The 25,381-nt window shown below is 40.2% G+C and overlaps 1 non-coding gene across 1 annotated transcript; it reads right to left on the minus strand.

The window, feature by feature from the left end:
* Positions 1 to 11,069: 11,069 nt before the first annotated feature.
* LOC118489506 lies at positions 11,070 to 11,176 on the minus strand. Its single transcript, XR_004887526.1, has one exon. It is a non-coding gene; the product is annotated as a small nucleolar RNA R71 (small nucleolar RNA).
* Positions 11,177 to 25,381: the final 14,205 nt, after the last annotated feature.

Below are 25,381 nucleotides of genomic sequence, written 5' to 3' on the forward strand. Positions count from 1 at the left end.
CGACGGCGCTGTTAAGGCAGCCTTGGATCGACAATACGAAGAGTACACTGAGTCCCGGAGCAGAACCATATCTAAACCACACTCAAAGCCGAAAACCCACTCAAAATCTCACAGCAAACCACCCTCGACTCCGTCTAAGCCCAAAAAGGACGACGATAAACACTCATCTAATGAAAACAGTGTACGTCCTAAAGAGAAAGTGTTTACTGATGCATCTCGCGCTAGGGGTTGCACCTACAAGTATTTCGTATCTTGCAAACCCCGAGATTTCACTGGGGAGAAGGGCGCGGTAGATTGCATGACTTGGTTAGACGAGATGGACACTGTGGTGGACATCAGTGGTTGCGCAGAGAAAGATGTGCTAAAGTTTGTTTCACAATCATTCAAGGGCGAGGCCCTGGCTTGGTGGAGATCTTTGGTTCAGGCCTCGGGGAAGGCTGTTTTGTACAGCATGACATGGGAGGAATTTATTTCTCTCATCGAGGAAAATTACTGCCCTCAACATGAGGTTGAAAAGATCGAGTCCGAGTTCCTATCGTTGGTTATGACAAACCTTGACTGTCAAGCTTACCTCACGAGCTTCAACACAATGTCCCGGTTGGTTCCGTATCTGGTAACCCCGGAACCAAAGAGAATAGCTCGTTTTATCGGTGGTTTAGCCCCCGAGATAAAGGCAAGCGTAAAGGCTTCTCGGCCAGCTACCTTTAGATCTGTAGCTGACATATCTTTGTCCCTCACTCTGGATGCGGTCAGACAAAGATCGCTGAGGAACAAAGAAGCTGAGAAGAGAAAACGTGAAGATGATACTTCTCGAAGGTCGAGCAAGAAGCACCGTGGAAACGATGATAACAAGAGGGGGTCTGAGTCAAGGAGAGATGGGCAACAATCTGGTGAGAAGCCCAGGTGCAAGATTTGCAAGAAACAACACTTTGGAAAGTGTAGACTCGAATCGAACTCGCAGACTCAGTCGAAGTCATTTGCTTGCGGGATATGCAAGTCCAAGGAACACAAGACCTTGGATTGCAAAAAGCTGAAGGATGCAACTTGCTACAGTTGCAATGAGAAGGGGCACATTAAAACCAACTGCCCTAAATACGCCAAGAAGCCTGAAGAGACCAAGAAGACCAATGCAAGAGTCTTCAGGATGGACGCGAAAGAAGTTGTGCTAGACGATAACTTGATCACAGGTACTTTCCTTGTAAATGATATCTTTGCAAGAGTACTTTTTGATTCGGGCGCTGATAAGTCTTTCGTAGATCATAAATTTTGCAAATTGCTGAATATGCCTGTCAAAACCTTGAGTATAAACTATGAGGTAGAGTTAGCAGATGGCACCATAGAAACCGTCTCTACTGTATTAGATGGATGTGTGATATCCATTAAGAACCACTCTTTTCCTCTATCTCTACTTCCCTTTAATTTGGCCGGTTTTGACATAGTATTGGGTATGGACTGGCTATCTCACAACCAGGCCCAAATCGTCTGCAACAGAAAGCAAGTAGTGTTAAAGACTCCGACTGGTGAATCGCTTACCGTTCAGGGAGATACCCAGTATGGGCTGCCTGAGCAAGTGACTATGCTCAAGGCTTCAAAATGTTTAAAGAAGGGTTGTGTCATTTACATGGCCCAAGTGATATTTGATGAGCCTAAACCGAAGATAGAAGACATTCCCGTCATTTCTAAATACCCAGAAGTTTTTCCGGAAGATCTACCTGGTTTGCCACCAGATAGGCAAGTGGAATTCAGGATTGATATCATCCCTGGAGTAGCACCTGTTGCTAGAGCACCTTACAGGTTAGCACCAACTGAAATGAAAGAGTTGAGGACACAACTAGATGAACTACTAGCTAAAGGTTTCATTAAACCTAGTTCGTCTCCCTGGGGAGCACCAGTCCTGTTTGTCAAGAAGAAGGATGGATCGATGCGTCTGTGCATCGATTATCGCGAGCTTAATAAAGTCACGATAAAGAATAGGTATCCTTTGCCGAGGATCGACGATTTATTCGATCAGTTACAAGGGGCAAGTTATTTCTCGAAGATTGACTTGAGGTCAGGCTACCATCAACTGAAAGTCAGAGATGAAGACGTACATAAAACCGCATTTAGGACTCGTTACGGTCATTATGAGTTCCTAGTGATGCCTTTTGGGCTCACTAATGCACCGGCCGCATTCATGGATATCATGAATCGCGTTTGCAAGCCGTACTTAGACAAATTCGTTATCGTTTTCATCGACGACATTCTTATCTACTCTAAGAACCAAGCTGACCATGAGAAACACCTTCGCTGTATTCTCAAACTCCTGCATCATGAGAAACTCTATGCCAAATTCTCTAAGTGCGAATTCTGGCTTCGAGAAGTCCAATTCCTTGGACATGTTGTCAGCGAGCGTGGTATCCAAGTGGATCCCGCTAAAGTGGAAGCTGTCATGAATTGGCAAGAGCCAAAGACGCCTACAGAGATTCGTAGTTTCCTGGGATTAGCAAGATATTACAGGCGTTTCATTGAAAATTTTTCAAGGATTGTTGCGCCCCTAACTTCCTTGACCAAGAAGAAAGTAAAGTTCGTTTGGGGCCCTAAGCAGTAAGAGTCCTTTGATATTCTGAAGCAAAAGTTGAGCAACGCTCCTGTACTGACATTGCCTGAAGGTACCGAAGAGTTCGTAGTTTACTGCGATGCATCCCACACTGGCATGGGATGTGTGCTTATGCAGAGAGGCAAGGTTATTGCCTACGCTTCAAGATAGTTAAAAGTGCATGAAAAGAATTACACCACCCATGACTTGGAGTTGGGTGCCGTTGTGTTCGCACTAAAACTGTGGAGGCATTATCTGTGTGGTATCAAGTTTGTGATCTATTCTGATCATAGAAGCCTTCAACATCTGTTTGATCAGAAGGATCTAAACATGAGGCCGCGCCGATGGATGGAGACTTTAAATGATTATGATTGTGAAATCAGATATCATCCCGGCAAGGCGAATGTAGTCGCTGATGCCTTAAGTCGAAAGGAAAGGGTGAAACCCATCCGAATCAATGCCAAGAGCATTGAAGTGAAGAATAATTTGATTGAAAGGTTGTTAGCTGCACAGAGAGAAGCTGTGTTGGAGGCTAACTATCCTAAAGAAAAGCTAGGAGTAACTGAGGAGCAGTTAACTCTTAGCAAGGACAGAATTTTACGATTAAACGGACGAATATGGGTTCCAATTTACGGAGGATTTCGAGATGTCATCCTCCAGGAAGCCCATAGGTCTAAATACTATGTTCATCCTGGAGCAGATAAAATGTACCAGGATCTAAAGGCAAATTATTGGTGGATAGGCTTGAAAAAGTCTGTAGCCGCTTATGTAGCCAAATGCTTGACTTGTGCGCAAGTCAAAGCTGAGCATCAAAAGCCGTCAGGCTTGCTACAACAGCCTGAACTTCCCGAATGGAAGTGGGAAATGGTAACCATGGATTTTATTACCAAGTTACCCAAGACGAGGAAAGGAAATGATACAATATGGGTTATAGTTGATAGACTGACTAAGTCAGCACATTTCTTACCCATCAAGGAGACTTATAGCTCTGACATGTTAGCTCAGTTATACGTTGATAAGATTGTAGCCTTACATGGCATACCTGTGTCTATTATCTCTGACCGAGATACTAGATACACGTCTCATTTTTGGAAAAGCTTCCAGCAATCTTTTGGCACACGTTTGAATTTTAGTACGGCTTACCATCCTCAGACAGACGGTCAGAGTGAGCGTACTATTCAAACGTTGGAAGACATGCTACGTGCATGTGCGATCGATTTGGGTGGTAGTTGGGATAAGAACCTACCACTAATCGAATTCTCCTACAACAATAACTACCATACCAGCATTAAGGCTGCGCCCTTCGAGGCATTATATGGTAGAAAGTGTAGATCGCCCGTGTGTTGGGCGGAAGTTGGAGATATCCATTTATCAGGACCAGAGATAGTCTTAGAAACAACGGACAAGATTGTCCAGATTCGAGACCGTCTCAAGGTTGCCCGAGATAGGCAGAAAAGTTACGCAGATCCAAAGCGTAAAGATTTTCACTTCGAAGTAGGTGAAAAAGTGTTACTCAAGGTATCACCCTGGAAAGGGGTGATGCGTTTCGGTAAGAAAGGCAAATTAAGCCCGAGATATATTGGACCATTCGAAGTAATCGAACGTGTCGGATCGGTTGCCTACAAGTTAAACTTACCGGAGGAGCTCAGTGGAATTCACAATGTGTTCCACATCTGCAATCTAAAGAAGTGCTTCGCTGATGAATCACTGGTAATACCACATACAGATGTGCACATAGATGAGAGCTTAAAATTTGTGGAAAAACCTGTGTCGATTGAAGATCGACAGGTGAAGAAGCTTCGAAGGAAGCATGTACCTATTGTTAAAGTCAAATGGGATGCCCGTAGAGGTCCCGAATTCACGTGGGAGGTTGAATCCACGATGAAAGAAAAATACCCTTATTTGTTTCAGTAAATCTCGGGTCGAGATTTATTTTAAGGGGGTGAGGATGTAACACCTTGAAATTTTGTGTCCAATGATGTGTTGACACGTGTCATGAGCTTACACGTGGCATTAAATACTAAATAAAGGACTAAAGTTGACGAACCTTGAAAGTATGTAAATTCGAGGGTTAAAAATGTCAACGAGGGGTAAATATACTGTATAGTAACCCTAAATGATGCTCGTACCTTCAAACGAATAAATCATGGATCGTACGGAGCGAAATGCGGAAGAAAGTGAGAGATTACAAACTACAGGGGTCAAATGTGTCAACATGTTTAATTTATACCTCTGAGTGACCCTTTGATGAACCCGAGACTTTGTAACAGTAAAATACGCTCACTAGAATATACGATATAAATTCCGCGAAGTTCCGTTTTAAAACGAGAAAGTTATGATCAAATTCGTATGCGAGGGGTTAAAAGCGTCAACAATGAAAGTTAAGGCTTTTCGGATAGTAATTAAACTAACCGGGGACTTAACAATGCGGGTAAAAGTCACGAGGCCCTTAATTGTAAATAATCGAGGGCCAAATCGCAAAGTTACCCCTTCGAAACCGAAAGGTCAGGTTAATGATTACAAAAGATTTGAAAATCTTGGAAATCAAGCCCCAGGCGGGCCGCGTGAAGGAAACAAGCAAGCTAATGCGGGCCACGCGCCATATGAAGATCCGTTTACTGACATGAGGATTCAGGCGGCCCGCGTCCATGTTGCCTGATCTCTAATGCGGGCCGCGTGACAGTCCCAGATGCAGAAAACATGGGCAGATTCACTGTTTGAGCTTGTGAACGATCTTGTGTGCATTACTTGAAGCATGGGCGCCCTATACATGTCCCCTAGCACTATAGGACACCTGCTGATCATCCAGGAACAATTGTAGGATGAGTTGTAATGATCTTGTGCATCATTTTTCACTATAAAAGGCAATGTGATGCACCAATGTTCAACACACCTCAAACCTGCCTTCTAGTTCACTTCTGGAGCTCTAAAGCATTTCTCTAACATCTCTAGTCATGCACCAAGCTTCTGTAAGTATGCCTACCCTTTTGTGGCTTAGTTTTTGCATAGTTTAGCTTAAAAGTCAATCCGTCGTAATTAACGATTGACTTTGCGATAAATCACAAATGGTCCAGTGGTTTGTCGAATCAAAGGTAGTTATGCGTTGGTAATCATGTGGGCTTTAAACCCCTAAAAGGGCACCCTCTGATTCCCACTCTAACTAGTCCGAATGTCGAGTCAAACGTGCTTAGAAAAAGTCAACAGAAATGCTATTTTGCGATTTTATGCATAATCAGTAATGGAGATGGTGTGTAACCTGTTTTAACACTCATAAAACATGATAATAAGTATATTAACTAGTCTAAGCTTGTTTGATCCGACCATTTACTGTTTTGACCCGGTTCGGAGCCGAAAGTCGCAACACTTTGACTTTTGCTTTGACTTCAGTTCTGACCCGTTAAAGTATGATTTAGATATGCCTTAGGACTCTCTTAGAACCAGGTTACATAATGGTATAACCCTCTGTGACCGGTTCGTTGTTTGTCCGAGTCTTTTACACCTTTCCGTTAAATGCTTAAAAGTTGACCGTAACGCCCTTTTTTAATTTAAAACGAGAATTTCGGACACGTGAAAGGACCATAACCTTGGTTACTGATTTCTAAGCATGTCCCTAAAATTTCACGTCAATCCGAGGTCCAGAATAGGGGTTATGCTAAATAGCGCAAATTACGGAAACTTTAGTAATTAAATAGCGCAATTAGCATAACGCCTATCTAAACCCAGATTTCGACACCAACCCTTTTACACATTGATGTAAAATAATATTTTGGGATTTTTAAAGATTTTTAACCTGCTCATAACCTGCGGTTATGGCATCGGTTCGGTAATTACCGAATATACCCTTTTCGGACATAACTTGAGTTCTACAAGGTCTTTTGACCCGATTCCAGTTGCTACTGATTTTAAATAATAAATAGAGTATTTTGAACTTTATAAACTGTTCGGAAAACTCAGATTTCCTGTAGAACTCAGAAACATCTTTTACAATCTTTAAAATGACCGAAATACCCCTACGGGGCATAAAATGGATTTAAACTCGTTACGGGCATTATGGAAGGTATCCTACTGATACCACAACCTCTTTAAAGCATATTGACTTAGGAAACCTGTGTAGGACTCTTACGGTTACCCGTTACGCCTTTTGCGCGCACGGTTCGGTTTATGTAACTAGTTTACATAAACTAGCCAGTGTGATTATTATACCCATATAAAACAAGTCTTCAAACTTGTTGGGTCCAAATCACATTCCATTCCCGGTTTTCGCCTTTCACGCGATTAAACCGTAACTATCCTTTGAAACTGACCGGTCTAAGCTACGGCTAAATTAAAGACCCGCTAGGATTCTAATAGGTTATTTTAAACCTTCGTTCCAGAATAGGAGACCAGTAAAAGCTATTTTCAATTTATTCGATTAAGGATTTATACTTGCAAAGGTAAATACTTTTAACTTATTTTCCGTTATACGGGCTTGGGTTACGGTATTTAAAATACCGCTTGGTCGGGCAATTGACCCCAACTCATTAGTAGTTGGGTATTATCAATGTGACCCGTTTAAAAATTGCTTTGTTGGCTTTACGCCTTTGGGAGCTTAATGACCATGTCCCGGATATCCTTGGCAGCATTTTACGAAATGGCCACGACCTTGACATCCGGGTGTAGGCGTACACCCGGCATTATGTCCATAATTATAAAGGTATAGCCGTTGGTTTTCCTGCCACGATTTTATGCTATGTGGTGCGTCTATTAATCTTTAACCCGGCACGACCCGGGCGACCGAACGCATAGTAAACATGTAATTCGTTACAAGATTTAATTATAAATTATCCCAAGTTATAAAGAGTTTGTGCCTTGAGCATTCAAATCAATTTTATTAAACATTTTACAAAAGTGTCGGTTGAATGTATTTACCAGTGTAAACTGACGTATTTTACCAAAAGACTAAATGCAGGTACTAAGCGTAATTGGCTGGATATTTCTCCTTAGCATCAATAAAGAGTCTCGCAAGCTTAAGATGCCTACGTCTATTGAACAATACTTATATTTTTATTTGATCCCCTGTGGATACTTTTCGACTATTCGTAATACATTGATATTACAAGCAATGGTTGAAATATAATTATCTTTATGCTTCCGCTGTGCATTCATATAATTGTGTGGTTTGACTATATTGTTGCCAACTACGTCACGGTAATCCCCCACCGGGCCCACCGGTGAGAAACACGTGGAAATCGGGGTGTGACATATATGTATGTATGTTTGTGTTTTATTTGAATAGGATCGAATAACCGAAAATTAAATTCAAATTCGACTTATTTGTTCGATTCGAATGAGCAGAAACTCGAATTCAACTTGTTTATGCAAACTCGAATAGAATATCGAGTTATTCAAGTGCGATTCGAATAATCAACACCCTCATTCTCGGCCGAGGGGTAAATTTGTGTGCACAAATATTACATAAATATGCATATGGTATTATAAATAATTGCACAATAATATATAACCAAATACGCACAACAATTACGTAACATATTTCGCAAATTATTCGAATAATTATGTAACACACACACACACATATTTATAGGGTAAGGATAGTGTAAAAAGGGCCTAATGTGTTAGAAGTGTATTATAACACAATATATAATACTATATAACACCATATAAACACCGTATAACAATATGTAACACCATATAATACCATATAACACTATGTAACACTATATAACAAATATAACACTATACATCTATCATAGACATGCTATCAGACAAACTATAGTGTTATATTTGTTATATAATGATATATAGTGTTACATAGTGTTATATGGTATTATATGGTGTTACATATTGTTATACGGTGTTGATATGGTGTTATATAGTATTATATATAGTGTTATAATACACTTCTCACACTTTGAGCACTTTTTACAGGATCCTCTACCTATATATATATTGATGTGTGTAAAATGAAACATATAAATTACATCAAATAAGGCATAAAACTAACCCTTTTTAAGTACTAATGTTGGAAAAAGTGTGTTTTTGTCTTCCATTTGTATTTTCAGGATTAAATGAGCTCTAATTAACAAAAGAAGCAAAAAGGCAGCTAAATTGAACATAAATACAAGAAAAGGAACAAAAGTGGATTGCCCGACCCCTCGACAGCATCCTCCCAAGCAAAACAGAGAAGGCAGAAGACTGAACACGCCCCGTGCTCGGCGAGCACGGGGCCGTGCCCAAGAAGCAGCAGAAAAGCCAAACCTATAGAAGCTTCTATTGCTCACCACGGGGGCGTGCCCAGTGAACACGGGGTCGTGCCCAAAGTACTGCATGCGCATTAATTGTAATTGCGAATTACAATTAATGAGGAGAGATAGTGTCAGACAGGCACGGGGTCGTGCCCAGGCCTCTGTTCAGCCTATAAATAGGAGTGCTTGGCTTCATTGCAACTCATCCCTTGGCACCACCTCTCTCACACTTCATCCACCACCATCACAACACCATCATCCACCACCATCATCCAGTGTCCATCATAGAGTGTGTGAGTCGTCTCGGGATCCAAGATTGATCGTAAGAGTTCTTGACAATCAAGGCCATGTTTGCCTAAGTCTCTTACATCACTTGGTGAAGACAAGTGTTTAGTATAATACTTTTTAGTTTTAGTCTTTTGCACTTTTTATTTGGTTTTGTATTAATGACTTTAATAACTAGTTGCTTATGTTGAAGGTGACTTTTCCTTATCGTTTGTCCGTGGTGTCTTGGCATTATTTTACTGTCTATATAAAATAAAAGATTTTCACCATTCATATCTCCACGGTCTATATGGAGGTATGTTGGCTACCTGGTCGGGGGTTAAGGGAACGGTTTGGTAAGGGTCTTGCCCTTGTTCAGCGTTTAGAGGTCCTGCAAGGGACCTGGGTAAAATTTAGTAGGATCTCCTTTAATACCCAAAGGTATTAGATGGCAGGGATCCAAACTCTTTGACCCCCTCATAAGTTAACTACTATTAATACTATAACCCGTCTATTTAGGACTGTATCCCAGCTGACTCAGACTACTTAGTCGAGGGTAACGTCACCTCCAAAAGAGGGGCCTACCATAATTTGCATTAATAACTTAATTCATTATCTTTCAATAATCCGACCCTTTAGGATTGTATCCTTGCTGACTCAAACTACTGGGTTGAGGGTAACGTCGCCTTCAAAAGAGGGGCCTACTACAATAACTAAGATAATCTCTTAAACAAGTGCAAAAGTGCGAAAATAATCAAAGGTTATACTAATATACGAGTTGGATCCAAGTGATTCATCTTGTCTATCTGTTTTTATTTTTATTTTATTTTTCAGCATTTAGTTAATTTTATTTTCTTAGTTAAAATCTTTTTTCTAACATTTTGATTTCATTAGACGTTGAGGATAAACCGGTACTAAAAGCTCTTGTGTCCTTAGACGACCTCGGTATCTTACCAACACTATACTACGTCCACGATGGGTGCACTTGCCCATATGTGTGTTTAGTGTTAGTAAATATCGTGTTTTATAAATTTAAAACTTGGCTAAAAAGTGTAAAAGGGCTTAAAATATATACCAAAAATATATTACACTACACGCACATCAAGTTTTTGGCGCCGTTGCCGGGGACACAAGGATTTTAAGAAAGTTAGGAATCAACGGCCTAATCATTTTTTTATTTTCTTTTTACGATTTTCTTAGTTTTTCAGCTTCTGCAGAGCTCAGCACGGGTCGTGCCTGGTCGGACACGGGCCGTGCCTAGCGTTGTTACTGGCAGTTTTTAGTTTTCCAAGTTACAGAAGGCTGACCACGGGGCCGTGTCGGTGCAACACGGGGCCATGTCCAACTCTCCAGTAACTGGGATCTGGAAAACAATCACTGTAACTCCGACCACGGGCCGTGTTCATTGAGCACGGGGCCGTGGTGAACCTTCTGACCAGCATTCTTTTCTGTTTTTGTTGCAGGACTTGGAACCAAACGCCAACCCTACGTGGTGTATGGGCTCCAGTTCTAATAAGGACATAAAAGAACCTCTAGAAGAACCCGAACGCTTTCTCAGAAAAAGACTAAAAGCCAAAAACCAAGAGAAGGTTTCGGGAAACCCACTTCCAATGGCGGACCAACGTACCCTCATGGATTATCTACGACCCACCGTAGGTAACCTCGGCGCCGCCATCAATGCACCAAATGTTGAAGCCAATAACTTCGAACTTCGGCCGCATTTGATACAAATGCTTCAGAACTCCGCAACCTTCCATGGGCTTGCGGACGAGGATCCCCATCTACATATTACTAATTTCTTAGAAATATGTGATACCTTTCGGATCAATAGAGCATCAAATGACGTCATCCGCCTCCGAATATTTCCTTTTTCACTAAAAGACCGAGTAAAAGCTTGGCTTAACGCCCTCTCAGGAGGATCGGTAAACACCTGGGATGAACTAGCCCAAAAATTTCTATATAAGTATTTCCCTCCCGCTAAAACGGCTAAATTAATGACTGAAATTAATACATATTCACAAGAGGACGGGGAATCCTTGTATGAAACTTGGGAAAGGTTCAAGGAGCTATTGCGAAAGTGTCCACATCACGGCCTTGCGATATGGCAACAAGTGTCCACTTTCTATAATGGGTTGTTGCCACACACAAGGCAAACACTAGACTCTAGCTCCGGGGGACTTTTAGGTAATCGTCGCCCGCATGAAATATATAATCAAATTGGGGAGATTGCTCAAACCAATTTTCAGTGGCACACTCCCCGAGGCAATAAATCCATTGCCCCGGGCGCCCATAAGGTTGGTGAAAGCACTTCTTTACAAGCCCAAATCGAGGCCCTTTCTTCAAAAATAAAAAAATTGGAAATGACAAAAACGGTCTCGGTTATGGCTTGTGAAGGGTGTGGTGGGCCACATGAAAATTGGAGTTGTATGAAAGAAACAAACGATCAACAAGAATCGGTAAACTACATTGATAATAGACTTAGGCCGTCGGGTCCTCCAACGGGCACCTACAACCAAGGATGGCGAAATCACCCTAACCTTGGTTGGAGAGAACCCGGCAATGGTAGTAACCAACAAAACGTAAACTAATGAACAAACTTTCAACAACCAAGAAATGAGTCACAAAATTTCCCTCAACAACAGAGTGGACGAGAAAGGCTTGAAGATACTATATCTCGCCTCATCTCCGACACTGAAAAGAAAAACTCGGATAGATTTCTACAATTAGAATCAAATTTTAGAAATCAACAAGCTAGTATTCAAAACATCGAAAAAAAAACAAGTCAACTAGCACAAAATTTCTCCGAGAGACCACAAGGCGCGTTACCAAGCAATACCGAAACAAACCCAAAGGCGCAAGTTCATCTCATAACACTACGGAACCGCACCGTGGGTCCTACGGAAAGCCCGCCGCCTACCGAGGAGACCGTAACACCGCCCTTACAAGAGAAAGGTTCCCCTCCCTCATCAGAGCCTACCAAGACTCCTCGAGTTCCGTACCCCGGTAGGTTAATCCGACAAAAGACCGATGAGCAATTCGCAAAATTCGAATGTCTACTAAAACAATTGCATGTCAATATTCATTTCATTAATGTCCTAACCCAAATGCCTAAATACTCTAAGTTCATGAGGGACTTCCTCACTCATAAAAGGAAAATTGAAACATTGCAATTAGTTAACCTAGGCGAAGAATGCTCTGCCCTCGTACTCAACAAACTCCCCCAAAAGAAAATCGATCCCGGAAGCTTCACAATTCCTTGCTCAATCGGTGACTCCCCCGTTCGTAATGCACTAGCCGACCTTGGAGCTAGCATTAACCTCATGCCCTCATCAATGTTCAAAAGACTCGGCCTAGGAAAAACGAGTCCTACAAAAATGAGTATACAACTTGCTGATCGATCCGTCAAATTCCCGCAAGGAATCATTGAAAATATCCTAGTCAAGGTCGACAATTTCTTCTACCCGGCCGACTTTGTCATACTTGATATGGAAGAAGACACCGAAGTCCCCCTTATATTAGGGAGACCATTTCTCGCCACCGAACAAGCAGTGGTAGATATGAATGACGGAACACTTACTTTGAAATACGGGGATGATGAAGTAAAGTTCGGGGTTGAGAAGAGAATAGAGGACGATGACCCGGTCAATTACATGAAGGTTATTGATTCAAGTTTGGATGATGCTCTCCGACGGTACAACATGGGATGCAAAACATCCCGCTCAGAAAACATATAACCTTGCCTTGGGTCTAGCCAAGGGCCCTTATAAACGTGGCGCACCACGGAGGCAATCCGCGGAACTATCCTTAGTTTAAGTTTAATCTTTTAGTTTTAATTTGCAGGAATAAAACACACTCATGGTGGTCAAGGATAACAAGGGAGACGAGAAACATAAACCCATGCACAAAAACAAGGCCACCCGACAACAATTTCTCCATTACAGTAAGTTCAGCACGGGTCGTGCCCAGCCAACACGGCCCCGTGCTGAACACCCTGCAGGCAAATGCCCAGTTCAGGTAACTGGACACGGGCCGTGTTCACCGAACACGCCCCCGTGTCCAGGCTTTTGTTTCTTTTCTTTAATTATTGTTACTGGCACCTGAACACGGGGCCGTGTCAGGTCCCCACGGGGCCGTGTCCAGACTGCCAGTAACATAAATTTTTGCTTTTAAACACAATGTTACACATTCAATCAACCTAAAAATTTATTTTTGAGACACATTGAGGACAATGCGTAATTTAAGTGTGGGGGGATGCTAAAACCTTGAATTTTGCAAGTCCTAATAACAAGCCTTACACAAAACTCTATTGGAACCGCTAATCACCCCAAATTTTTTCAAAATTTTTTTATTTTATCTTGTCTAAGTTTAAGTTGGGAATTCTAAGACTAACAAGGTTATATTTTTATAAGCTTACAACCGATAGCGTCGTGATAAAAAGAACCAACATAAGAAAATTATTAAACGGCATGACAAGCTTAGTTAAAATTCGATTATATATACTCGATCACATAAAAAAACCTATTCCCACAAAAGTGAGTTTTTGAGCCTTTATTGAGCATACAAATATACATCTTTACGCTAAATGCTCATTTTTCGTTTCTTGTGTGAATAGCCACTTGGTTCTTACGACTCTAGAACTTGCCACACCAATTCATTCCCGGTCCTTACCAACTTAAACCCAAGTAAGTAAATGATGGAGGCATTAGGACTAACCCTTTTTCTTTCAACACCATTATTTTTATTTTTCTTTTCACCTACCCAAAAAATTCCCCCTAGTTAACCCCTTTGAGCCTAAACCTTTTCATTTCTTAACCCAAAACCCTTTTTACCCACCAAAAAACCCTTTTTATTTTTACCTTTTATTTTAAGTAACAAGCTCGGTTTTCATGTGACTAATATATATATATATATTACAATGAAGTTAGAAATAAGCAAACAAAGCTCCTCAAACAAAAGCTTGTTTGGCTAAATACTTCATTTAAAATAAAAAGTCACAAAAACAAAATGTTTTACGAAAACCGACGCTTTTTACGACTTTCGCCCTTTTCTACTAACCACTAACCCAACTACCCACCTTTAACCCAAGCCTAACCCTTCACCCAAAAAGTCCTCTTGATATTTACAAAGGTATAGAGTTAAAGAGGAGGAGGATTGATTGTTTGGCAAGCTTATGGTAGGAATAAGTTCCATGCCGCTCTCGAGTGATTCACTAAAAATACACCTTCGGCCGAGTGTGAGTGATTTCTCCCGTGAGGTATGTGAACTTGAATATAAATGGAATTTTAGAAAGGCATGTTATGCCTTAATAAGTAATTTACATTATGAAAAGTTCTTAATAAACCATGACGAATAGGATTGTAAATAAGTAAAAATAAAACCTAAACCATCTTGGAAAATCCCGACACTCTATGACAAACCCAAAACCTTCTCTTCTACCCATTCTATTTGGGAGTGTAAGCCACATTAAAGAGTTTTGCTTGAGGACAAGCAAAAATTCAAGTGTGGGGGTATTTGATGTGTGTAAAATGCAACATATAAATTACATCAAATAAGGCATAAGACTAACCCTTTTTAAGTACTAATGTTGGAAAAAGTGTGTTTTTGTCTTCCTTTTGTATTTTCAGGATTAAAGGAGCTCTAATTAACAAAAGAAGCAAAAAGGCAGCTAAATCTAACATAAATACAAGAAAAGGAACAAAAGTGGATTGCCCGACCCCTCGACAGCATCCTCCCAAGCAAAACAGAGAAGCCAGAAGACTGAACACGCCCCGTGCTCAACGAGCACGGGGCCGTGCCCAAGAAGCAGCAGAAAAGACAAACCTATAGAAGCTTCTATTGCTCACCACGGGGGCGTGCCCAGTGAACACGGGGGCGTGCCCAAAGTACTGCAGGCGCATTAATTGTAATTGTGAATTACAATTAATGAGGAGAGATAGTGTCAGACAGGCACGGGGCCGTGCCCAGCGGACACGAGGCCGTGCCCAGGCCTCTGTTCAGCCTATAAATAGGAGTGCTTGGCTTCATTGCAACTCGTCCCTTGGCACCACCTCTCTCACACTTCATCCACCACCCACCACCATCACAACACCATCATCCACTGTCCATCATAGAGTGTGTGAGTTGTCTCGGGATCCAAGATTGATCGTAAGAGTTCTTGACAATCAAGGCCATGTTTGCCTAAGTCTCTTATATCACTTGGTGAAGACAAGTGTTTAGTATAATACTTTTTGTTTTTAATCTTTTGCACTTTTTATTTGGTTTTGTATTAATGACTTTAATAACTAATTGCTTATGTTGAAGGTGACTTTTCCTTATCGTTTGTCTGTGGTGTCTTGGCATTATTTTATTGTCTATATAAAATAAAAGATTTCCCACCATTCATATCTCCACGGTCTATATGGAGGTATGTTGGCTACCTGGTCGGGGGTTAAGGGAACGGTTTGGTAAGGGTCTTGCCCTTGTTCAGCGTTTAGAGGTCCTGCAAGGGACCTGGGTCAAATTTAGTAGGATCTCCTTCAATACCCAAAGGTATTGGATGGCGGGGATCCAAACTCTTTGACCCCCTCATAAGTTAACTACTATTAATACTATAACCCGACTATTTAGGACTGTATCCCTGTTGACTCAGACTACTTAGTCGAGGATAATGTCACCTCCAAAAGAGGGGCCTACCATAATTTGCATTAATAACTTAATTCATTATCTTTCAATAATCCGACCCTTTAGGATTGTATCCTTGCTGACTCAAACTACTGGGTTGAGGGTAAGGTCGCCTTCAAAAGAGGGGCCCTACTACAATAACTAAGATAATCTTGTAAACAAGTGCAAAAGTGTGAAAATAATCAAAGGTTATACTAATATACGAGTCGGATCCAAGTGATTCATCTTGTCTATCTGTTTTTATTTTTATTTTATTTTTCAGCATTTAGTTAGTTTTATTTTCTTAGTTTAAAAATATTTTTTCTAACATTTTGATTTGATTAGACGTTGAGGATAAACCGGTACTAAAAGCTCTTGTGTCCTTGGACGACCTCGGTATCTTACCAACACTATACTACGTCCACGATGGGTGCACTTGCCCATATGTGTGTTTAGTGTTAGTAAATATCGTGTTTTATAAATTTAAAACTTGGCTAAAAAGTGTAAAAAGGACTTAAAATATATACCAAAAATATATTACACTACACGCACATCATATATATATATATATATATATATAGATTGAGGATCCTGTACATTAATCCAGAAGTGTGAGAAGTGTATTATAACACTATATATAACATTATATAACACCATATAAACACCGTATAACAATATGTAACACCATATAACACTATGTAACACTCTGTAACAAATATAACACAATAGTTTGTCTGATAGCATGTCTATGATAGATGTATAGTGTTATATATTGTTATATAGTGTCATATAGTGTTACATAGTGTTATATGGTGTTATATAGTGTTACATATTGTTATACGGTGTTTATATGGTGTTATATAGTGTTATATATAGTGTTATAATACACTTCTCACACTTCTGGATTAATGTACAGGATCCCTAGCCTATATAGATATATAATTAAACATCATATGTTTATATTTATGCACACTCGTAATTACGCACATTGCATCGAGCTCAAATGAACAAAAGAAGCAAAAAGGAAGCTAAATCTAACATAAATACAAGAATAGGGATAAACGTGGCATGCCCAACCCCCCGACAACATTTTCCTAAGCAAAAACAAGAGAACAGAAGGCTGAACACGCCCCGTCCTCAGCGAGCATGGGGGCGTGCCCAAGTGTCTGCAGAAAAGACAAAGTTGTAGAAGCTTCTATCACCCACCACGGGGGCGTGCCCAGCGGACACGGGGCCGTGGTCAACTCTAAGATTCGCAGAATCTGAGGAAATCTTGATAGTACAGATACGCTTCTGCACACGGGGTCGTGCCCAGCGGAGACGAGGGTGTGGTCAACTAATGCAGACAAACTGCATTTAATGAAGAAAGAGAATGAGGATGGACACGGGGTCGTGCCCGAGCTGCTATTCAGGCTATAAATAGGGGTGCTTGGCTCATTTGCAAACCATCCCTTGGCACACCACCTCTCTCACACTTCACCCACCCACCACCACCACCATCACAACACCATCATCCACCACCATCATCCATCATCCATCATAGAGTGTGTGAGTCGTCTCGGGATCCAAGATTGATCATAAGAGTTCTTGACAATCAAAGGCCATGTTTGCCTAAGTCTCTTACATCACTTGGTGAAGACAAGTGTCTAATGTAATACTTTTTATTTTTAATCTTTTCGCACTTTTTATTTGGTTATGTATTAATGACTTTAATAACTAGTTTCTTATGTTGAAGGTGATTCTTCGTTATCATTTGTCTGTGGTGTCTTGGCATTATTTTACTGTCTATATAAAATAAAAGATTTTCACCATTCATATCTCCACAGTCTATATGGAGATATGTTGGCTACCTGGTTGGGGGTTAAGGGAATGGTTTGGTAAGAGCCTTGTCTTGTTCAGTGTATAGATCCTGGAAGGACCTGGGTCAAATTTAGTAGGACCTCCTTCAATACCCACCGGTATTGGATGGCGGGGGTCCAAACTCTTTGATCCCCTCATATGTAAGCTATTATTAAAACTTTAACCCGGCTACTTAGGACTGTATCCCTGCTGACTCAGACTACTTAGCCGAGGGTAACGTCACCTTCAAAAGAGGGGCCTATCATATTATGCATTAATAACTTAATTAATTATCTTTCAATAATCCGACCCTTTATGATTGTATCCTTGCTGACTCAAACTACTGGGTTGAGGGTAACGTCGCCTTCAAAAGAGGGGCCTAATACAATAACTAAGATAATCTCTTAAAAAGTGCAAAAGTGCGGAAATAATCAAAGGTTACACTAAACATGAGTCGGATCCAAGTGATTCATCTTGTCTATCTGTTTTTACTTTTATTTTATTTTTCAGCATTTTAGTTAGTTTTATTTTTCTAGTTTAAAAAACCTTTTTCTAACTTTTTGATTTGATTAGACGTTGAGGATAAACCGGTACTAAAAGCTCTTGTGTCCTTGCACGACCTCGGTATTTTACCAACACTATACTACGCTCACGATGGGTGCACTTGCCCATATGTGTGTTTAGTGTTAGTAAATATCGTGTTTTATAAATTTAAAACTTGGCTAAAAAGTGTTAAAGGGCTTAAAACATACATTAAAAACTATATAACACTTCACGCACATCAAGTTTTTGGAGCCACTGCCGGGGACACAAGGATTTTGAGGAAGTTAGGAATCAACGACCTAATCGTTTTTTCTAATTTTTCTGTTTTTTAGGATTCTCTTAAATTTTCAGCTTCTGTAGAACTCAGCACGGGCTATGCCCACTGAACATGCCCCGTGCCCAATCTTTAGAACTGGCAGTCCTGTTTTAAGTCAGACAGTAAGCTGAACACGGGGCCGTGCCCACTCAACACGCCTCGTGCCCAAGTTTCAGTTACTGAAAACAGAACCGTAAGATCCCGACGGTTGGTAATTTCTAACACAAACATGAGTGATACTGATATTTTTTACTTTCGGCACTCTTATGGTACGTGGTGTCAAATATGTGGTGGCCCTCATAAAGATTTAGAATGTTATTTTCTAAATTATAAGCCCCATTATATAGACCCATTGTTTTCCTGTAGCCTTAAGAGGGGCGAAAGTAAAAATAATCCTTATCTCTCCCTCGAATGCTCTCAACCGGACCTTCTAGGAGAAATGCTTCTCGATGAACTTTTTCAATTGGAAGATCTAATTCTTAATTGGTTAAAAGAACTTAAGATGGATAACACTAATTCATCTCAAGACGATACCCAATAAGAATTGTTGGGATCACATTCGAATAAAAACAACTTCGTTGTTCCCGATATTACCTCTAACTCTAGCGAAGACTTGGGCCATAGTCGTCCCTGTGTCGATTGTGCCGTGAAGGACTCTCCATCGACTTCGTTCGATGCATACATAGACCTGAGTGATTCGGCATACACCTTCTTTAACAAGAGCCCGGGAAAGGGTTGGACTTGTCCACCTACATTTAGCATAGGAATCACCCTCACCGACAACCTCTTGCGTTCTCGTCTTAATATAGAGCAATTAAGGTATCTCAGGCACTTTGGGGTTGTTCCATCCAGTAAGGAACCGCCCGATCCGGATAAGTTCCTTAGAAATAGACGGAACTTCATAAACAACCTCTAGACACGGGGCCGTGTCCAGGTCAACACGCCCCCGTGTCCACCAAAAGATTCCTTTCTGACTTTTTTCAGAATACGGATAAAATGTGTCAGGATCCTGTCTGCACACCGGGCCGTGTCCAGCCGACACGGGGCCGTGTGCAGCGTGCTGTCGTTTTCTATAAATGCAACCAAGAATCCTGCACATTTGGACCATTCCAGGGACAGAGATTTGGGGGGATCTTCACACATACCATCCTAGGTATTTTCTAAAAGAAGATTCTCAACAACCATCTTGTCCTTTCCTCTTTTGTCCATTACCTTCTTCTCCATTTCTTTTACCTCAATACCTCCATTAGAGCTTGAGATCACCATGATTCCAAGCTTTAGCGTGATGTTTGTTAGGTTTTTGTTCAAGGAATCTTGTTAAAAATAAGTTTTGCAACATTGTTTTAAGTTAATTCTACTGAAAAATGCTTTAAAAGTTGGAAAAATAATTTAAAACTTCGAGATTCCTTGTTCCAAAAATATGCAAAAAGGTGAACACGGGGCCGTGCTCATTGAGCACGGGGCCGTGTCCGAGGTTACTGTTTCATTAAAATGAACTCTTTTCTGTTTATTTTAGTAGAATGTCGAGCCAAAACAGTGGAACCTCTTCTGCGCACTCCAGAAACAGTCGAAGGGAAAGAAGGTCCTCGATTGAAGCAACTCTCGTACGCTACGTGATGGCATTACGTGAGGCTCTTGATGAGATGACATCGGTAGATGAGGTCCTCATAGACCGTATAAATTATCTTACGGTGGGGTTGGAAAACAGTTTTCAAGAAATCAACCTCTTGCACCAGAGGTTGAACATTCTTGTGACACCTCCCATGGAACCAATCCTCCCTCAAGAGGATTGGAACCTATCACTTGGAATCAACAATCCTACCGGATGGGATGACATTCCAGCGGAGCCTCCTCTTGAGGTTCTACAAGAAGTCCCGGTGGAGGTTGCACCCCCTCAAACCGATGCCAATGAGCCCGCTTTTCTTCGCCCAAGGGAGATAGAGGAGTGGCTCGCCGACGTGTGAGGGACCCATGTCCGGAGGAAGAAGTTCTTCAAGCCGCATCCAACCGAGATAATTATCTTTTCGGAAAATTTGCTAATAGAATAAATTTTAGGCTAGAACTTCTTGGTTTAGACTTCTTGTGCTTCTTTTAACCTATTTATCTAGAATTTTAACTTATTAGGAATATTATGTAATTCTCTCTATTTAATGGAATGATGGTTTTAGTTAATCTGGTGTTTGGATGATGTTGTAATGGATAAAACACACTCGAGATGGTGAAGGATACCAAGGGAAACTTGAACCAGCACCCCATGCACAAAAACAGGGCCACCCGACAAATTTTTCTTCATTACAGCAAGTTCAGCACGGGGTCGTGCTCACCCAACACGCCCCGTGCCCAACCATCTGCAGAAAATGCCCAGTTCAGGTAACTGGACACGGGGCGTGCTCACTGAACACGCCCCCGTGCCCAGGCTTCTGTTTCTTTTTACTAATTTCTGTTACTGGCAATCTGAACACGGGGCCGTGCCCGGACACCACGGGGCCGTGTCCAGACGCCCAGTAACATAAATTTTTGCGTTTTCACACGTTTTTACACATCCAATCAACCTAAAAACTTATTTTGGGGACACATTGAGGACAATGTGTAATTTAAGTGTGGCGGGATACTAAAACTTTGCATCTTGTAAGTCCTAATTACAAGCCTTACACAAAACTCTATTGGAACCGCTAATCACCCCAAATTTTTTTTCAAAATTTTTTTCATTTTTTTTTTACTTGTCTAGGTTTAATTTGGGAATTTCAAAGTTCTAAAAAAAATTATGTTTTTACAAATCTGCAACCGATAGCGTCGTGATAAAAAGAACCAACATAAGAAAATTATGAAACGGCATGACAAGTTTAGTTAAAATTTGATTATATATACTTGATCACATAAAAACCAATTCCCACAAAAAGTGAGTTTTGAGCCTTTATTGAGCATACAAATACATATCTTTAAACTAAATAGTCATTTTTCGTTTCTTGTGTGAATAGCCGCTTGGTTCTTACGACTCTAGAACTTGCCACGATGATACATTCCCGGTCCTTACCAACTTAAACCCGAGTAAGTAGATGATGGAGGCATTAGGACTAACCCTTTTTATTTCTACACCATTATTTTTCTTTTTTTTACCGCCTACCCAAAATCCCCCTAGTTAACCCATTTGAGCCTAAACCTTTTCATTTCTTAACCCAAAACAAACACCCTTTGACCCCCCCCCCCCACCAAAACCCTTTTTCATTTTAAACCCTTTGTTTTAGTAACAAGCTCGTTTTTTCTTATGACTTCCTTAAAAAAAATGATGAGGATGAAGCCAAAAGAAATAAACAAACAAGTTTATCAAAAAGAACTTTGTTTGAAAAAAGTGCTTCATCAAAATAAAAAGCTATAAAATAAAAAGTCTTTCGAAAACCGACGCTTTTTAAGCCTTTCGCCCTTTTACTAACCACTAACCCAACCACCTACCTTTAACCCAAGCCTAACCCTTCACCCCAAAATTCCTCTTGATATTTACAAAGGTGTATAGTTAACAAGGAGGAGGATTGATTGCTTGGCAAGCTTATGGTAGGACTAAGTTCCATGCCGCTCACGAGTGATACACTAAAATACATCTTCGGCCGAGTGTTGAGTGATCCCCCGTGAGGTATGTGAACTTGTATATAAATGGAATTTTAAAAAGGCATGTTATGCGCTAATAAATAATTTATCTTATGTAATGTTTTCAAATAAATCATGACGAATAGGATTGTAAATAAATAAAAAAAAAAACTTAATAAAGAATCTTGGAAATCCCGACACTCTATGACAAGCCCAAAAACCTTCTCTTCTACCCATTCCATTTGGGAGTGTAAAGCCACATTATAAAGAGTTTTGCTTGAGGACAAGCAAAGATTCAAGTGTAGGGGTATTTGATGTGCACAAAATGCAACACATAAATTACATCAACTGTGGCATAAAACTAACCCTTTTTTAGTACTAATGTTGGAAAAGTGTGTTTTTGTCTTCCTTTTGTATTTTCAGGAATAAATAAGCTCAAATGAACAAAAGAAGCAAAAAGGCAGCTAAATCTAACATAAATACAAGAAAAGGGATAAACGTGGCATGCCCGACCCCCCGACAGCATCTGCAGAAAAGACTAAGTTGTAGAAGCTTCTATCACCCATCACGGGGGCGTGCCCAACGGACACGGGGCCGTGGTCAACTCTAAGATTCGCAGAATCTGAGGAAATCTGGATATAGTTGACGGTGGTGTTGAGTTGTAGAGGGTGGATGTTGCAACGGTGGATGTTGAGGTGGTTTGAATGAGTGAGAAAGAGAGAGATGGAGAGGGGTTGAGGTAGCAGATAAGGGGTGGGTCCATATGTTTGATCTTTTTACCTTTTTTATTATTTGATATTTAACCATAAAGACGATTAACTGAAATGACATTAATACCCTCATATGCATTGCATGTGAGGGCGGTTAACCAAGAAAACCAAACGCTATTAGTGGTAAAAGTTGAACCTGTAGCAAAACATGAACATAAAGGTTGGTTTTTGCTGATTTCATAGTGAAAGGTATAAAGTGCAGTCTGAGGCAAACATAAAGGTTGTTTTCTGCAATTTTGTCTACTTTTTATTTTTAATCTTTTCGCACTTTTTATTTGGTTATGTATTAATGACTTTAATAACTAGTTTCTTTTGTTGAAGGTGATTCTTCCTTATCATTTGTCCGTGGTGTCTTGGCATTATTTTACTGTCTATATAAAATAAAAGATTTTCACCATTCATATCTCCACGGTCTATATGGAGATATGTTGGCTACCTGGTCGGGTGTTAAGGCAATGGTTTGGTAAGAGTCTTGCCTTGTTCAGTGTATAGATCCCGCAAAGACCTGAGTCAAATTTAGTAGGACCTCCTTCAATACCCACCGGTATTGGATGGCGGGGGTCCAAACTCTTTGATCCCCTCATATTATTATTATTATTTTTTAAATTGCACCATAAGATCGTAGATTTTTTTTTATCTTTCGTTCGAGTATATTCGAGCATATTTTTTCGACATAAAAAAGATTTAATGTACCGTACTTTTTTTCAATATTACTATTTTAGTATATTACACATATGCAATACTACTTAGACTTAGGGTTTAGGTTTTAGGAATTAGAATTAAGTTTTTTGGGAGGTTTAATTTTTAGGTGGGTGGGGAGGGGGCTTAGGTTTTTGGGGTTGGGGTTAGGGTTAGGGGCGGGGGTTTAGGTTTTTGATGGTGTTTAAGTTTAGGATTTAGTTTTTAAGTTTTTGAGAGGTGGGGTAAGGGGTTAGGTTTTGTGGGGGTGGGGAGTTGGTGGGTTAAGTTTTTTTGTAGTGTTGCATATATGTAATATTAATTTTTCTGTACATAAAAATACTAGATTTACAGTAAAAAATGTATAAAAAATTAGTATGTTTTTAAGTGTTTTTTTTGAGAGTTTTCGAGTTTTCTTAATAAAATGAGTTTTCTCTTGAACCTTCCACTATATATACTAGGATTTTGCCCGCCGTGCGTTGCAGCGGCGCGCGACGGGTGGGAACATAGAGTAAGACAAAACACGATTCGTAAAACGCAGTACGTAAAAGACAATTAAAAAGTGTAAATCGCAAAGGAAGACACAAAGCGTACAACACAGTGCCAAAGACATTTCGGAAAACACAATGCATTGGTATTTGAAAAAGTATGAGTTGTAGTTTAGGGGTTACAATTGCAATTTTTTTAAGTCTGGCGGGTGTAAAAATGGAGTAATAGTGCAAGGGGTAAAAAAGCAAAGTCTTAAAAGAACAAAGTGTAATGGTATAGGGGTTGAAGAGGGTTGGTGGCGTAACTGTGTAAGAACTAAGGGGGTGATTGTGGAAAACCAAAGTAGACAGTTGGTGCTGACAAAGTTTGAAAGATGAGGTTGTGGTTTTGGAAATCCAAAGTAGAAGGTTTAGGGACTAAATTTGCAATTTTATGAAACTTTGAAGATACCAAAGTCAAGGGGATAAAATTGCAACATCGTGAAAGTACGGGGGGCAGGGAAGCAAAGCCAGTGGGAAACCCGCGTGCGTTGCCGCGCGAGTACATTGCAAAGATCGAATAGATTAGTCGAAGCGTTATGTAATGCGTTAAACATGTGAAAACGCACATTTTTGTCACACCCCAACCGATGGCGGAAACATCGGGATGAGACGAACAAATTGCTCAAAACATCATAACACTACATGTGACAATATAATTAAATTTCATTTATTAAAATTGCAAAGTTTCATACATTGTCATAAAAGAAAATAACAAACATTAAACATAGTTTATTTCAAAAGTGGGTTTCTAGGCCATCCTATTCATTTCTTCAAATCTTGACTTCCTCATCCTGCAGTATGCATTTAAAATAAAGTCAACAAAACATGTTGGCGAGTATACAAGTTTGAATATAGTATAATATGTTGAAATAGTTTAACATGCTCAAATCCACGTGACTACATGAGTTCGTATTAACACTTATACTCGTAACGATGAAATCTATGTGTTCAAACCAAAGTTTAACGCAATTAACATAGCCTAACCCTAGAAGGGTGGTAACATGAGTAACATAGAATAAACCTAACAATACCCATAATATTATGGGAGGGGCGTTTCTCAACCTACAGCGCTGCCATTGTTAGGGGAGGCTTGCAAAGTTAATGAACACACAGTCATAAATGTTTAACAGTAGCATAACATGATTAACATGAGTCAAATAGATTCACATGAAATGTGGATTGATAGTGCAAAAATGTTTAACATAGTGTGTTTGATATAGAAATGCATACAACGCCCAAAATGTGATAAAATAGAAAATGGGTCATGTATACTCACCTTAGGTTGCGTTGCGTTTTTCTTGGAAAAGATTAAGAATCAAGGGATTGTCCAAGAGGATGTGCACAAGAGATTTACCCTATTAATTTTGAGGATTTGTTAATTATTGGGAATTTAGAGATTATTT

The sequence above is a fragment of the Helianthus annuus genome, chromosome 17 (genome assembly GCF_002127325.2).
Source record: "Helianthus annuus cultivar XRQ/B chromosome 17, HanXRQr2.0-SUNRISE, whole genome shotgun sequence".
NCBI lineage: Eukaryota > Viridiplantae > Streptophyta > Magnoliopsida > Asterales > Asteraceae > Helianthus > Helianthus annuus.